Genomic DNA, 17,106 nt, shown 5'->3' with positions numbered 1-17,106 from the left:
TTTATCTGTTTCCTGTTTATTATTCTCTTTGCTATTGCTGTTACACTCTTTTCTTAAGATTAATTTTCTTTGGAACCTACGAATCATCAAATGGATCTCTACGTGTATCTATATCGAATCGTTAAAATTATTACATACTTATTACGAATCGTGTGATACGATAATTGTGGAAGTCGACGAGAACGAGCTGAAACCTTTCTATTAAAAACAACCAAAAAAAAAGAAAAAAAAGATTCGTCTTTTCAACGACGAGATCAATCAAGCAACGCAAACTTATAAATTTTTTTACATCTCGTTCCTCCCTCTTTCCCTCCCATACGATCAAACTAACAACACCCAATAACACCTAACAACACCTAACTGCGCAAAATTAAACTCTAGCCGCCTCGAGCTAGTTCCTCTCTCCTTCTCTCCCTCCCCCCCTTCTCTCTCTCTCTCTCTCTCTCTCTCGAACGAACGAAACTAACAATCGGCGCAAATCGTTTCCCCGGGACTTAACAAAGACGCGATTGCCGGTTCCATGGTCCATAGCAGGAAGCAGGGCGCACGTTCCCTGAGAACGTTTGACTTCTTGGCGGCTGATTGCAGGGTGAATTTCTCGTGAGTTTGCTGCATTGTCGCCGAAGAATAAGGCGGGGAGGCGCTGCGGCCGTGAGGGGTGCCAGCCTTGTTTCCCCTCCCTGCGACGAAGATTTCAAATTACAGGGTCCAGGAGCGGCGCCCCCGTCGTGGCCCCACGATGCCCGTGGGGGGGCATCACGAAAACTTGCACGGGGACACCCCGCCTCGACGCCACTCGGCGCACGTGATTTTTTTTCTCTCTTTTTTTTTTTTTGTTCCACGCTTTTCTCCTGCCATATCTTCCGCTCCACTTGCCGATATTATCGACACGGCCACCCGATCGTGGGTACCACCGTTTCCTTTCGAAAAAAAACTATTCCCCGCCAATAATAATAACCCCGATCTCTCTCTCTCTCTCTCGGAAGTCTGTAAGAAATTCCTCTTTTCCCTTTTGCTTCTTCCTCTTCTTCTTCCTCTCTTCGTTTCGTTTCTCGGGGAATGCGATTTTTTCCAACGCTGTTCGAAATTTAACACTAAACCTATCGACAAATGCGAAGGAACATTTGCATCTTAATATGGAAAGCGATATTAGATAATTGGATTCGTAAAGTAAACAATACAGAAAGTTGTGAATATTGAAGAATAGGTTGTATCTAACTTGTATACAATTGTAACTTTGTATACAAGAAATTCTAAACGAAATTTCAAAAACGACCGCGCGTGGTAGGTTTAGTGTTAAAGAAGCGTGGATTATCATGGATGGTACGAGCCGATCGTCCTGTTGATCGAAAGGATCGTTAATTGAGGGGTAAATTTTCTTTCGAAATCTCTAATCTGACGAATTCGCGAACGAATCTCTTCCTCTCGAATTGAGGAGAGGAGTTTTGTTGCCTGAGAGAGAGAGAGAGAGAGAGTTTTCGAATCGAGTTTCAGCAGGATGGGAGCGGCAGGGAAAATTGATCTCACCGCGATCGGGCGGCGTTTTTCGCCGGCGTGGACGATTTATTTGCAGGGCGCGGTATCGATCGCGGCCACGCCGGTAGCCGCGCAGTAAACCTGGTTATCGCATTATCTCGGAGACCTGCACGAGGGAAATCTATTCTATGGGGAACTTGCATTTCAGGGTCCGATCGCCTCTATTATACCGACCGAGCGTATCGCTTCGTGTATCTACGCGCCCCGCTCTGCGCCTCCTAGGCACCGATAACATTCACGTATACCGATAATTTTGTAATATCGTCCCCCTTCGTGTATCCGACCGTGTACAATGTTTCTGTATTTCGCGAATTTTTTTTAATATCGCGTTGAAATCTTCGCAATGAGAACTTTGTTCCGTCTAGTTGTTGGATCATTTTTGTATCTTTTTTATTTCGATTGTTTCTATCTTATCATCCTGCGATACTTTTGTTGCATGCTGAACAAAAAATGTTATTGTTTCCTCCAAATCGACGCTATTACGAATATTACGAATAACGTGATTTGTTGAAGCGTTGCTTCCTTCGGAAATTTTGTTTCGCGTACACGTTGTGGAAAGCGAAGCAAACGAAATATTTTGGTCTTCGTGCGACGAAGGAACGAAATTAGGAGTGGAGAATTGTAGTAGAGGCGAACGGCGGAAGGAGAGCACTCGAGGATGTTGACGGGCCAACAAAGAGGAAAAGTGGATGCGCGAGGGGGTATGCACACGAGTCGCCATCGTGCGACGATTCATCGTCGAGTGTCGAGGATCCGATAAGGCCGGTTTTTAAAGTCCTTTAAAAAGCAATACGTCGAGGCGATGGAAGGCAGGGGAAGAGAGAGAGAGAGAGAGAGAGAGAGGGATATCCTCTCGATAAATATCCCATGGACCCTGACCCCGCCACGTGACTCCCTTATCCTCTCAATCTTAAATAGTTGGCCGCGCGTGTCGGTCATTCCGATCATCGCGTTAACTCGCACAAATGATCCCCTGTTATAACCACCCTGCCATCCATCCATTTTGAAATTACTACTACATTTTTCCAATATCTCCCCTGAAAAGTTTATATAAATTTTGCGATATAAATATCGTTTCAAATTATCACGATTTTTCCGATAGGTGGTGTGAAATATTTTTGCTTAAAAGTTAGATTAAATTTTTATTCCAAAATTTGTATTATATATTTTCTAAGACGAAGAAGAAATTTTCCGAAATTTGTGACAATAGAGATGAATCGCAAATGCAAAATTTTAGGCGTATACGAAGATTTATACAATACGAGGTATGCTATCCAAAGTTTGTATCGATTACGATCGAAATTTTCCAGAACCTTCAGCCAATTTCTAGAATAGAAATAAATATCCCGTGTTAAAATTTTGGTTCCACTTTTCGTTTCGTTTACTCTTCCATCAAATTTTGTATCGAACGAAAGGAATCGCAATTTCCAAAATAGGAAAATACTAAAAAATTCCAAGAAATATTCCAATATTATCTGCTCCATTTCAACAACGTGACCGCCATTATTCGGTCTGTCGAACAAAAGGATTATCAATTACGCGAGCATGATGCGCGAGAAAGCATAGCCGTAACACTTCCGTTTCCACAAAACGGAAACTCATCCGGCGGGTAAAGGGCGAAACCGCGGCGTGCAACGACAATTTTCCAAGATCCCCGGGGAACACGTTGCCACACTACACGGTTTCAGACGAGCTAACGCCCGTGTTATGGGGTTGTCAAAGCACAGACAGAATGACATCTCTATTATCACACGAACAGGCCATGAAGCAGGAGAGGGACTGGCGTACGAACCAACCAACCAACCAACCAACGAGAGAGAGAGAGAGAGAGAGAGAGAGAGAGAGAGAGAGAGAGATAGATAGGAACGCGTGGCACAGAGATAACGTATCTCCCTGATGACAATCCTCCTTGGTGGCGTCCTAGGGCACATATGGACCAACCCCATGACTGTTAAATAGACGGTAGTCACTCTTGTAAGGCTTTATCTCGAGAGATCCCATCCCGATAATTTCGATTCCCTTCGAATATTATGGGACCAAGCTCGGATGTAACGATATTTCTCTGACAATTTTTTCTTTCCTTTCCTTTTTTTTTTTTTTTTTCTTTACGATGGAACTCGACACAAACAAGTTCGAGATAGTAGACGTTGAGTCACTTGTTGTTTGACAGATCATTTTTCGTATCTTGGGACGAAAAATTGGAAAAGAAGAACACACGTGCGTTCGAATATTGAAACATTCGAAAGGTAACATTTTACCGAAATATTTACAATTCCAGAAAAATTGTTTCTTTCGAAAAGTATAGCACGACAATAATACAAAACACGCACAATTTATGGGCATTTGATGGGCAACGTTTCATTAACGAGATTCAACGAAGTCAAGATTGGACGAGAAAAAGAAGGTAAGGTGAGAATATTCGAATCGTTGAAATATTCGAAAGGTAACAATTCCAGAAAAATTGTTTCTTTCAACGATACAAAACAGACACAATTTAGCATTTGATGGCCAACGTATTATTAACGAGGTTCAACGAAGACAAGATTGAACGAGAAAAACATGATAGAGGGAGCAAGAGTGTTCGAATCGTTGAATATTGAAATATTCGAAAGGTAACAATCCCAGAAAAATTGTTCTTTTCAACGATACAAAACAGACACAATTTAGCATTTGATGGCCAACGTTTTATTAACGAGGTTCAACAAAGACAAGATTGGACGAGAAAAAGAAGGTAAGGTGAGAATATTCGAATCGTTGAAATATTCGAAAGGTAAGAATTCCAGAAAAATTGTTCTTTCCAACGATACAAAACAGACACAATTTAGCATTTGACGGCGAACGACGTGTCATTGACGAGGCGCGACGAAGACAAGATTGTGGAGGAGAAAAAGAAGGGGAGCGATGGTGTTCGAATCGTGGAACGGGAGGAGGAGGAGGAGGAGAGGCAGTGGCGGTCAGAGTAAGCTGTGGCGGGCGCAGCTTCCGGTTCGCTGCCACATAATTTCGTTACTTTGAACGAAATTGGATTAAGGGGTTCGTTAAGGGCGCATTAGCGCGCGTTAGCACGTTAGCACGATGACCCTGGCTCGAATTACATTGTGGCGTTTGGTCAACTTTCAATGGGCCATGCCGGGCGAGCCCGCTGCGCTCCGGAAGTAGCGCACATTTCCCCCCCCCCTCCCCTCCCCGCCTTTCAAACCTCTCTTATTCCAAACGCTTTTTCGCGTCGAAACATCACTTTTCGCCCCTCTCTCGCTATTATTCCCTCCTTTTTCTCCCGTTTTCGAAACGTGGCGATGCGAATTTTCCTTGTACCACCGTATTTTCGAGTCGAGGCGAATATTTGGGAGAAAATTTTTAAAATTTCGGAAAAGGGACGAGCCGAGTGAATTCTATTAAATAAAATACAGATCGAGGAAAGGGTGGTGGTGCCCGTTTTATTCTCTTCGAAGATTAAAGTTCGATCTTATTTTACATTCAACTTGTGAAAAATATTATCGATACTTTTATATCTGTTATATTCCATTCGTTCGAAAATCCTTTCGAACGTTCCATTCGAATTTTACAAATCTCCCCAAACATCAATTCGTCAACTCGATCCAATTCTTCTTTTGAAGATGAAAGAAAAAGAAAGAAAAAGAAAAGAAAGAAAACTGTAGCAGTAACAATGCTCGAACGAGACGCGGCACACAATGTCACAGCACGTAATCGGGAATAGAAGAGAAGCGAGTTAAAAAAGTTCGAGTTGGTTACAGTAACCAGATTCGGGCACCAGAAGACGATCGAAAAGGGGAAAAAGATGGACGACGAGAGTGGATTAATCGACTGGATCGTCGCGGTGGGGCGTCGAAAAGATGGCGGATAGGTGGCCGGCGAGAAAAAAGGGGTTCCTGTTAATTATAAAGGGCACCGGCCACGATAATTGTCGTGTAGTTGGACCAACATTGTGATCGCATGTTTTCCCGCCACGCCCATCCCGGTGTTCGTCCCAGTGGTCGATCCTATTCTTCGTGTTTGCACCTCGCCCCGTGGGACCTTCTTCCACTCTTTATTAACCCGGCCGGAATCCTCAAGATCGATTGCCCGATTTTAAATAATCGATTCTACTCGTTCGCGTCCACCGCTCGTGAGAACTGATTCCTTTTTCCTCGCCAGAATTTAGTATTCGTCTATTCGTAAAATCGAGTCTTTATGAAATAATAATATAATTTTCATTCATAAACCGTCTTTATATCTTAGCAGAATTTAGTTTATTCACAAAAGTATCGAAGCTTATTTTATCAAATAAGTGTAATCTTTTTTTGAAATTGATAATAAAAGCATCGAATACTTTACGAAATATAAGTATAATAATATTCTTTTGAAACGGATAACTCGTAGACTGTCTTTACATCTTTACAAAGTTTCTTGTGGATTTTACGAAAAAGAGTGAAAGATGCTCGAATAAATTTTTATACAATCACGTATTCCAAGAGGTAAAATTTAAAATTCTTGAGTTTCGCGAGTAAAAAATATGAAAAAGAGGGGTGATCGTACGTTTCGATCGGGAACAACAATCTAATCGATATTTTAAGAGGCTTGTTGGAAAAATGTCGGGAAAGGTGACAACAGGTGAGATCCGGCACGCGGGAGATCGCCCACAAAGGATCCCTGCGAAGTCAAAAACTGGATAAAGAGTGATTGGAGAGAGGCGTGTTCTCTCGACGATTATTCATCTCGGATCGATTGTGGACGATTCTAAAAACTACCCCATCGATTTTGCTCCCTCGAAAATAGAAGGAAGGAGGAAGGAGAAGATTAGAAAAAGAGAGAGAGAGAGAGAAATTTATCTCTGTTCGTGGAAACTCGATAGTCAAAATATTGAATTTCCTTCGGGAAGGTTGTTCCTCTTAAATCGAGGGATGCGAGAAGTCGCAAGTAACAAAGAGGGTGACTCTTTTCACCTCGACTTCTCTCCCTCGCGCGCGCGTTTCCCTATTTCCTCTCCTTCTCTTTCTCCGTCCTTTTTTTTCCCTTTCACGAGAGTGAGCCTCGAAGAAGAAGCAGAGAGGTTCCCTTCGAATTACGCAAGAAATCCTGCGGCGAGGCCCCGATTCTAATCGATCCTTTGATTCCGCCACGTTTTAACTCTGCCCCACGGGCATCCTTTTTTTAACGAAGACGTTTCACCTTTCCAGCCTCCCTACGAGGATTATATTTTTTCTCTCTCTTTCTCTCTCTCTCCTTCTTCTTCTTCTTCTTCTTCTCTTCCTCCTCTTTCTATCGAATTTCCCTGTTTTGGACGAGTTTCTTTTCTTTTTTTTTTTTTTTAATGGTCTGGGAATTTCGATAATTTCACGTGTAATTTAATCGTAGAATCGTAGGGGACTGGTTCCTGAAGTTACGAGTTAATAATAATAAATCGAAGTGGATGGATACTCATGGATGGTAAATTAGATTTATATTTCTCTTTTCTTTTCTTTTCTTTTTTTTTTTTTTTAAATTTGTGAATATCGATGATCTTCCCTTAAATTTGATAAATGAAAGCGAGCAATGGCCGACTGGCTGCGAGTTAACAGAGCAGAAAATCGTAAATTACTCCGATGATATCGATTCTCTCTGAGAGGTGGGCATAGATTTTGCCCACTTTCGTGAATGTTATATTCGCTTTTCCACCATAATCGTTGTTGTTGTAAAGGAATTGAAATTTTTCTTATCGCACCTTGTAATTAATTTTTCCAAAAGATATTGCGTGATAAACACGCAAAAATATGCAAAGACATGTTTGAACGGGGTGAAAGAAAGATCACGGATTCTCGCGTCTATTAAGAATTAAGAAATATCAGACAGAGACGTTCACACGAGTCGTTTTCTCCATAATGGCCCCCGTGATAAGCGAATTCATAATGAGACTTTCTATTCCGTCAACGATAATTGCGTCTCTGCTGTCGATCCTCGAAATAAGGTAATGGAGAACTCGCGAAATCGGCTTGAGGGGTTAAATTGAAATTGAAATCACTCGAAATTACTCGCGGCCTCGAGGACTATCGAGAAGGTTGATATCCCCCTCTCTCTCTCTCCCTCTCTCTCCGCCCTTACAATCGAATATTACTCCTCTCGAAACAATCCGTTCCGATCCAACCCCAAAAGGACTCATCTTCCTTCTTTCCACGTCTTACTTGTTTGCGTTTATTTTAATCGGTCGATCGAGCAAAATCATTTAATTAACGTTTAAATAAATAAATAAGTTCGTAACGTGGATCGAAAATTTGAAGAATAAAACTTGAAAGGAGATGTGACACTTTTTGAATTTCGTTCGTGGATAGAATTGATAATTGGATTATTCTACGTTTTAATAATCGGACCAATTGGTTCATAATTAAATCGATGCGACGAAAGATGGTGGGAATTTCATATGTTTAAGAAAGGGATAATTCTTGCATTTTCCATCGATTGGATACCTGCTGCGATCCTCCAACAAACTGTACATCGAAATTAAAATTTCACAAAATCCTTTCTCTCCCTTTACTCCTCTCCCTGCAAACAAAATCGACCAAACAAAGGACAAAATAACAATCGCCGGACGACGATGAATCAAAACCACCCACCCTCGCCATCACCTTTTTCACACTTTTGTCCACGAGAAAAACAAGGTTTGGAAACTGGAATTGAAAGGAAGAGAGGAAGATGGTTGGCATGAAAAACTTCGAATTCGAGAGGTAAAAAGGCGTCGCGGAAGGAAGAGGCGGAGGGTGGATTCAGCCCTGAATTTTCGACGACGAAAACTGAGCCGAGGGGGGTGAGAAACGACAATAACTTCTCGGCTCGGCGTACAATTTGATTTTATGCAACGGTTGGCACGCCTCTTAGCGCAAGATATCACTTATAACGTTTAACTAGATTGTTATGATTGTTGTCCCCCTTCTTGCGCCGTTCCCTACTCCTCCTCCTTATTCGTATTATATACTTGTGTGCACTTATGTGCGAGTAAAACGCGCGGAGAAAGAGGGAGAGAGAGAGAGAGAGGCCGTTGGCAGCGAAATTCCGAGGGAATTTCAACCTTCTCATCCGCCTTTGACCGTGCGCGCGTACAAGGTGTTCCAGAGGTGGGGGACGGTTCGTTTCGATTTCTTTCCTATCCTTTCTGTTTTAAATCTTTCCTAGAATCTGTATTTGTAAACTCGATTTCCAAATTTATCATTTACGTCGTTGAAAGTTAAAAACTTGGAAGAGCACTTTGACCTTTGATCTTTCTCAAAGGCGAGTTTATTCGGAAAGAATGGAGTGGAGAGGAAGAATAGAGGGGATTTCTTTTTTCCAAATTTCAAGCGTTCGTTCTTCTCGTCGCGACATTTGAACAGGTTTGAACGCTGGTGTAACGCTGAAACACGCTGTACACGTAGATATAAATGCATCGCGATTTCTCTCTTTCCCTTTGTATCTACGTTCTTGGTGCCGTTGTGTACAAAGATAGCTGTGCATATATCCGCGCTTCGTTTCTCTCGCGAAATACTGCCGCATTGCAGCTGCTAATACAATAACCTGTTAAACGACTGCTGCGAAATATCTCGAGGCGTTCGCGATTTCGATTCTAACGATTCTAATTGTCGCGTCGAGTTGCGATCGAACAAGAAGGAAAGAATTCGACAAAAATTCAATTTGTCTACTGCCAATTGGAACTAAATTAGGTGAAAATGTGTTGCACGAGTACATCGATCCTCCGAATTCAAATAAATTCATTTCGAATTCTGGGGAATTATTTTTCTCTGATGAGAGCGAAGCTAATAAAAATATTGTCGGGAAATACACTCAACTCTTCCCAGTGATGGGTGAAATTTAAATATAATCGAAGTTTGCTTATCCTAGTTGGAAAAGCAATTATGATATATAACTCGAAATTTCTAACCAGTTACTCTTTCAACAACGTTAATCCCGCCTTCCAATAACAAACCTGCTCTCCCCGTTACTCCCTCCCGCCCGCGAATCGAAACCCGACCGGACTACAAACGCGACGGGCATCCAGCCCAATCAACCAGGTCCAGAAACAACAAAAACAAACCTCCGTCCCACGCGTTTTCCTGATCCAGGACCAGACTAGAGATAGTGCCTAGCCTGATGAAAAGGCGCGAGCCGTGTCGTGGAAAACCGTGCTATATCCCTTCCCAACGCGTGATATTCATATTCTTGGCAGAGAGTCCGCCAAGAGCAGAAGGTTGGGGGGGGGTGGCTCGAGGACGAGGAGAACGGGGGAGGGAGTGGAGGGAGGGATGGGCAGAGGTTGGCGGTGGTTGGCAGAGCGTCGAAGCCAGTGGTGCAGACCAGTGGCCCGATGGAGGCAACTCTGGTATTCTAACCCCCTACACAGCCAAGGGGGTCTGCCGTTGCTGCTGATGCTGCTAGCCTACCGCTCCAGGTACACTGTCTGCGGTGCTGGTTGCGCGCAGCGACAAAGAATGTCGGTAACACGAGCGTAGGAGCGAGGAGGAGGAGGAGGAGGAGGAGGTGGTAGGCCCTTCCGGAGCTGAATACCACACACACACACACACACACTCTCTCTCTCTCTCTCTCTCTAGATATTTCTTATCCCAGCGCACGTAACCCTCTAACAAGCTAGCAAAGTTTACCAATAAATTGTATGACGGCGAGCTCTTGGCTTGGGGATGCTCTAGCGAGGCCGCCATAATCGCTGGTAACGCTTTGCACCAACCAACCTCGTTCTCCGTTTTCTCTGCTTCGAGAAGAGGGGTGGGGTGGGTGGATGGAAAAGGTGGGATGGTCGTCCTCGTTTCGAGAATATTTCGTGTAGGAATATTTTAATGTAATTGACGAAAATTCGATCGAATGTCGGCTACGCTTTTCGAGACGAGAATTTGGGGGTGTTTTGGAAGGGGGTGGTGTAATTGTGAGACGAAGAGATGGATTTGAATTTTTTTTTTTTTTTTTTTTCTTAATTGAACGTTTTAATTGATATTTTTGAAACGTTAAAAATTATATTTCTAGAAAAATTGAAGAAAGTTTCGGAGGAAGCATGGATCGATGCACGGTTCGTATTTCTCTGCGTATTTCCTTTCTTTTTTACTGGTGACGCGTAGCGCGAATTCAATGTCGATGAGCGCCAAATGTCGGGACACGTTGGCTATGAACGAAGGAGAGGGGAGGAGGGGAGGCCGACGATTATATTGAATGGTATTTCGTTGACATAATGCGACACGCGCGAGTACACTTTATAATGGAGTCACATCACGTCAGTTACACAATCACAATACTAATCTGCCATAATGGCTACCTACTTTCTTGCCGATTGCACCAAAAAAAAAAGAAAGAAAGAAAGAAAGAAAGAAAGAAAGAAAGAGAGAAAGAAAGAAAGAAAAAATTGCGAGCCGTAACGATTCCTCGAGAGAAAGGATCGTATGGACGATCGAGAGATTAACGAGAGAAGTGACGTTCCTTTTCGAGACCTAATCCAAATTTCCTCTTCGTCCAAAATTATTCCTAACTAACAACGAACATCGCGTACGACGATTGAATTATTAAAGAATAAAAGATGTGCAAAAATAATAATTTTCAACCTGGAAAAATCTATTACATATATTTTCGACAAAACGTTCTATGATAAATATTCTTTTCAAATTTTTTCATCCGACTTTTTTATTTCTACGTAATAACATAGATGATTAAAAGAAAGAAAGAAAGAAAGAAAGATAAAAAAAATAATAATTTTTACATAATTTTAAATTTTATTTTCGACAAAATTCTTCAAAATAATTAATAAAATATTATTGCACAATAATATGTGTGATACTATATTGTGTAAAGCTTGTTCAGAATAAAGAATTTATCGGATCTGACTTAGCTTTCAAGCGTACGCGTGCTGAGACGGGCACGCGTATCCTCGAATTCCCAACGAGGCGAATTAATTTAAGCGAAAATCAGTGGCCGGTTTCCGTAAATATTGTACGGTTGTAGCCACGGGTGGCCAACGAACATTCGTTCGAAGGGACGCTCCTTCTCCTTCTCTCTAACGCTCTCTAAACACACTCTAACCGGTTGCAGTTGCGGCGTTCACGCGTGCCTTCTTACCCCTTGAAGTGGGTTCGCGCGATATGGCGGAACAATCGATTGCACACGAGGAGAGAAAGAGAGAAAGAGAGAGAGAGAGAGAGGGAAACGTTTAAACTTGTTCCAACTACTTCGCGTTTCCTGTCGAGTTCGCGCAAGGTATTCCTGTCGATCTTTCTTCCGGAAACGAATTTACGTACGAAGGTAAATTTTGTAATTCTTTCTTGGTGGACAGTGGAAACGAAATTGAGATGGTGGCTTGAGTTTGAAGTTACGCTTCGTTAACGTTAACACCCCTTCTTTTCGCAGTGGGAAAGAGAACGCGGTAAATCGTTCGTGGACTTCTTTTTCTTCTTCTTCTGTGGATTATTATTTTGCGATTGTTTTTAAAAAGAATTTTAGAGATGATCTTCGTAACAGTCACAGTATTAACAGTGGTGTTATCGATCAAATGAGTTTCTCTTTTCTTTTTTCTTTTTATATATATATATATATTCGACTAACCACAATGGAAATAGAAAATATCGCTTTATGTAACAGGAACTGCTTTTAACGCTCTCTCCCATCGTCTATAAAATGGGGGAAAAGGAACCTAAAACGAAAGGAAACGAAAGCACTTGACGTTAAAATTCGTATGGGTTCGATCCCAGGATGGTCAGGTTTTTCCTTTCAAGATATTTCACGTAGAAAAATGCGAATGGAAACATATTTGCTTGCGACGGATGCTAAAAAAAAAAAAAAAAAAAAAGAAAAGGATACATATTATTCATAATTCTTTTTTCTTTTCTTTTCTTTACAGCAACGATTTTACAACGCTTACTATGACTACAAAAATATGCAAACGACTATAATCGCTCGTAATCTCAATGGCATCTTATGCAAAGCGAATATAGTCGATCATAATTTAAATCGCATCTTGTGCAAAGCAACTATAGTCGGCCATAATATCTCATCTTATGGAAAGCAAATATAGGTATTATCTTAATGGCATCTTATGCAAAACAACTATAATCGTCCATAGTAGCTCAGCGGCATCTTATGCAGAGCGACTATAATCGCCCATAATCTTAAAGGTATTTTATGCAAAACAACTATAGTCTGGCATTCTAGTCAGCCGTGGTGGCGAAAGTTAAAACTAAAACGTGATCCTGGAAAGAAGGTGTCGAAGTCGAACAAGGCGCGCAAAGGTATTTAATTCGTTTTGCTTTATACTGCTCGTGCGTGAGGGGGGGATGCGGCGGTATTCGAGCATTTTTTTCAGACGCGAGAAAAGGGCTGGTCGGTTGTTGAGAGGCGAATGGTGAATGCGCTCGTATTGGCGGCAACGAGTCAGAAAACCCTCCCGCGGCTCGCGTCGCTACAATATTTATGGGGTTGCTCGTGCGAGCGAGCGATTCCCGTTCGCGCGAGTTCGCCTCGTTGCCCGCTCAAGGTCCGAGCGCGGACTCCTGACTAAAGCGCGCGCTCGCGCCGCGCCCAGCCTCTCATCTCGGGGGGGCGAGGAGACTGGGACGAGCGTGAAAAATTAATGAGCGAGCGCACACGGCCGGCATAGAAAAACTTGGAGGCTTGGAGGGAGAGAGAGAGAGAGAGAGGAGGGAGGGAGGGAGTCGCTTGTGAAGGACTCACGCGTGTCTGTGAGTACGTACGGGCGCGCTGCTGCTCGTCGACCTGTGGACACTTTCTTTGAGCAAAGTGGGCCGACGTTCAAGGACGAATCGATTTTCGGGAGGGGGGATGGGATTAGAAATTTGTTGGGGATATTAAAGATTGAAATTCATTGAAATTTGGATTAATTTTGTGCGAACGAATATTAGAATTTTCGTTTATTAATTACTTTTGTAAGGGGCAATATAGAGAAGAAGATACGTGTGTGCTTGAATGGTTTGGCATGGATTGACTTTCTTTGAAAGTCAAAGTGAGCCGACGTTCAAGGACGTATCGATTTTTGGGGGAGGGGGTGTGGATCATAGATCGGATTGGAAATTTGTTGAGGATGGGGCGATTGAAATTCTTTGAAATGTTTCGTGTGAATGGATAGATTAGAATTTTTTTGCTACTTTTGTGCGAAGATACGTCCGTAAGATCGCGAATCTTTCCTTCTTTGCGCGAAATGGATCTACTTTTAGGTGAAATTGAAATTTTTGACGAAAGGATCGTCGGAAGAGAAGGAGAGAGGAAATACGAGAATTTTTTCAAAATTCTAAAAATTAGATTTCGATTCATCTCCCTAATTCCTCTTACTTATTTGCACAAGGATAGAATCGAATCATCCAGAAGAGAAATCTTCCATTTACGTCGTAAAAATAAACCGCCATACATAGGTACATAGCGAATAAAAGGTCCGCAATCAAAGAACGAAATCTTTTTATCCTATTCTTTCCCGTTGCTTCTCTCTCTCTCTCTCTCTCTCTTTCTCTCCGGAGGAAAGAATTTTTTGGCCGACGTTGGAAACGATGGATGATGGATAAAAGAAGGGAAAAAAATCGGGCAAAGTTTGGACCGACTAATCACAACCGATTTACGCGACATCCTACCTTTTCCATTCTCTCTTCCATTCCGTCTTCGCGACCCTTTTTCTGCATAACTGTCGCGTACAAAATTCGTAAAAAGGACGACATTCGAGTTTTTTTCACCCTCCGTCGCTCGCGATCGTGGCTAAGCGTCGCCCTCGTTCGAGGCGACAAGGCTTCACAAACGCTCGAAATCGACGATCCTTCATAGGATCAAATTATTTCTGATTCCTGTCGATCTTGTTTATGGAAATTTATAGAAATTCTAGAACTACGTAAATCAACCTGTTATTATCCATCATTAAATCCTCTGAAACTATGTATACTATAATTGCTATGATTTTTCTACAAATGTATTACAAATATCGCAACGCTTTCGAATGTCGATTTTAAGCAAGGAAGCAAAAGTCGATCGCGATACGCTCACCGTTAAAAAAAAGAGAAAAAAAAAGGAAAACGACGAAAAAGAAATAAATAAAAACGTGGCGAGGCGAATGAAGAAGAACGAGAGAGGAGGAGGAGAGCGAAACGAAATCGTTCAGCGTAGGGTAAATAAAGTTTTAAATTTCCGCAGTTCCTTTCGCATTTCTCCCCGGTTGGCGCCTCCACTATCTGCATAATATATCTCTAATGTGACGGAGGGAAAAGAGGGTGGCAAAAGTTACCTCCACCCGGTATAATGTAAGGAGAGCGAAGGGGGTTGGGCTCGGTCTGCGGGCAGGAGACGACGACAAGGAAGGAGAGGGAGAGGGAGAGAGATGCCTCGCAGGAGGCACGGTGCTTAAATAACGCGAGTTTGGATTTATAGTAATACTTTTATGAAATAATGTTAGTGGCGGATATTAAGGCAGACACTGGGAGAGCGTCTCTGGCTGAGCGCCATCCCTTTCCTTCGCCCTCGATTCCTTCCACGATCCTCTCCTTATTTTCCTTCTAGCGCGCTCCAGTGAAAAACTTCCGGCGATGATCCCCTCCTCTGTCGGTAAGTTTCATATGAATTTTCTCTGGTTTACGGATGCATTGCCGGGAAACATGGATTGTTGAGAACCGCGAGAAGATTCCTTGTTTAGGAGTTTCGAGTCGAGGGAATTTTGGAGAATTGTGTGTGTGTGTGTGTGTGTAGGTGGAACGAAGGTAAGGAATAAGGATGAACGGGATAATTTCATTTTACAGAAAGTAGTATTTACAGCTCGTTGGATTAAATATCGATGTAAGAATGAATTTACTAAAATCTCGCATACTTTCGTCGATTACTTTTGCGATCCATCGTTTTCAAATTGCTCTTCATCGCTTGCATAACTTCGATTTACAGCAAGTAGAGATGTACAGCTTGTTAGATTAGCTTTAGATTTAGATATGATGTATTTTCGAGAAATAAATAGACGAGGTAAAAGTAGCGAGCAGTAAGGATGGATTTACTAAATATCTCGCATATTTTCATCGATTGTTTTTACGTTCAAATTGCTCTTCGTTAGGATAACTTCAATTTACAGCAAATGTAAACGTACAGCTTGTTGAATTAAATATCGATGATTTTTTTCTTTTTTTTTTTGAGAAATAAATAGGCGAGGTAAAAGATCATCTTATTGTTACGAATAAATAAATTTTCTTTACCTATGAGATATTAATGGAATCTTGATTTCGATGAATCGTCGTGATTCGCGATTAAGATATAATCGAGTTCAAAAATGAGGGAAAGATAAGAGTTTCGATCAGTCTCGACCTCTTCCAGCACGACTCGAAATGTTTTAACTCGTGTCGTTCTGCCCCAGATCCTCGTAATTCGTAACCACCGCGATCTCGCGAGACGAAACACGGCTCGTTGTTCATCATCCAGCGTCTATTTTTCTTCCATCCCGTGCACCGCTCCCTTTACCCTCGATCCACTCATTGAGAATCATTCGCCGATCGCTCTTTCTCCTTCCTACCATTTCTCTCGTCTTTCCCCCTCTATCTCTGTCCCTCATTTCCATTACACGTTTCAGAAAAATCACGCGTCAATCTGCACGTCGAAAAAAAGAAAAATTTCGTTCGTTACTTCCGATTCTCGAATGATCAAAGAAACGTGGTCATTTCGTTATCTATCGATATAGAATCGTGGAATCATCGGCCTGGTAAAAATCTTCCAGTTTCTATATATTATGTTACTTGTTCATTCACCATGTACGTTATAACGTTTCTTCGAAGATTAAGCATGATTTATGATTTTATTGTTTGGGAGTATATCGTTCCAGGTATCTTCACTACTTGAGGATAAAACCGGAACTCTTCCTTTAAATTTTTCTTCATTTTTGGCCTTAATTTATATTAATTTTCTTTTTGACTTTAGTTTATATTAATTTCATTTATTCTCATAACCAATCTTCGACTTCTTCCGCCATCCTCGTCGTAATTTTAATCTTTAGGGGAAATCTTGTCACCAACGAGAACAAACAAATTGGTCGAACGAATATTCCAATATTCACATCCCAACCGACATCGTAACTCGTTAATTCGAAATCTCTATATTAAATATACTCGATAAAGATTAAAAAAGAAATTTTTTAAAAATTGGTCCTCTATTACTTAATCACTTCAACTGTATAAATTCACGATTTGAAATATCGAAACATTATTATATAATTCCGAATCATCTTACGATCTCTCTCCATTTTTTCTTTTTTTTTTTTTTTTTTTTTTCCAACCTCGTCTCCTTCCCGCTACAACGCAAACCGACTCCAACCAATTCCAGCCCCTCGACGATCCGCGAGATCCGTCTCGAGAGAAGCGCGATCGGTCGCGAACGGAAAATGAATCGAGAATAAAATGTGGCACAAGGTCTCGAGGGGAAAAGGGTGGCGAGGCAAACGGGCCGTGCGTAACGAAGCGAGAACCGCGTAAAATTCGTAGGCGAATGCTCTTTAATTAGCACGCCGCGTTAGGCGTCCCGGAGAAGCCGCGCTGCACCGCCAACTTCTAAGGGGAAGGGGGGAGAAGGATGGTTGGAACGGGAGAAGGAAGAAGGCAAGATGTACGCGTG

This window comes from Apis florea, unplaced genomic scaffold (genome assembly GCF_048593485.1).
Source record: "Apis florea isolate Af1SG1 unplaced genomic scaffold, ASM4859348v1 contig_3496_pilon, whole genome shotgun sequence".
Classification (NCBI taxonomy): Eukaryota; Metazoa; Arthropoda; class Insecta; order Hymenoptera; family Apidae; genus Apis; species Apis florea.
Note: the sequence above shows the minus strand (reverse complement) of the source record.